This window comes from Mastomys coucha, unplaced genomic scaffold, assembly GCF_008632895.1.
Source record: "Mastomys coucha isolate ucsf_1 unplaced genomic scaffold, UCSF_Mcou_1 pScaffold2, whole genome shotgun sequence".
Taxonomy (NCBI): domain Eukaryota; kingdom Metazoa; phylum Chordata; class Mammalia; order Rodentia; family Muridae; genus Mastomys; species Mastomys coucha.
This window is the reverse complement of record NW_022196902.1, coordinates 19,355,194-19,355,907: the sequence shown is the minus strand read 5'-3', so window position 1 is coordinate 19,355,907 and position 714 is coordinate 19,355,194.

Sequence of the window (714 nt, the reverse complement as noted above, 5' to 3'; positions counted from 1 at the left end):
GGACACCAAACAAGAATGTACCGAGGGGACTGAGGGCCTACTAACAGAACTAGGTAAGCTGGGATATCAGGCCTCGGCTAAAAAAGCCTAGTTATGCCGTACCGAGGTCACCTACCTAGGCTACCTGCTTAAAGATGGAAAAAGGTGGCTGACGGAGGCTCGGAAAAAGACAGTAACCCAGATCCCAACACCAACCACACCCCGGCAGGTGAGAGAGTTTCTGGGGACAGCTGGCTTTTGTAGATTGTGGATACCTGGATTTGCTACCCTGGCTGCTCCCTTATATCCCCTGACAAAAGAGAAGGGGGAGTTCATATGGACTCTGGAGCACCACAAGGCGTTTGAAAACATCGAGGGCCCTCCTGTTGGCACCGGCTTTGGCCCTACCTGATCTAACCAAACCTTTCGCCCTATATGTAGATGAAAGGGCAGGAACTACAAGGGGGTCCTCACCCAGACTCTGGGGCCATGGAAAAGGCCTGTAGCATACTTATCAAAAAAACTGGACCCCGTGGCCAGTGGTTGGCCCTCCTGCCTAAAAGCCATTGCAGCCGTAGCTCTGCTTGTGAAAGATGCTGATAAGCTTACCTTGGGGCAAGAGACCACAATTGTGGCCCCACACACCTTGAAAATATTATCAGGCAGCCACCAGATCGATGGATGTCTAATGCCCGCATGACTCACTACCAGAGTCTCCTGTTGACTGAACGAATG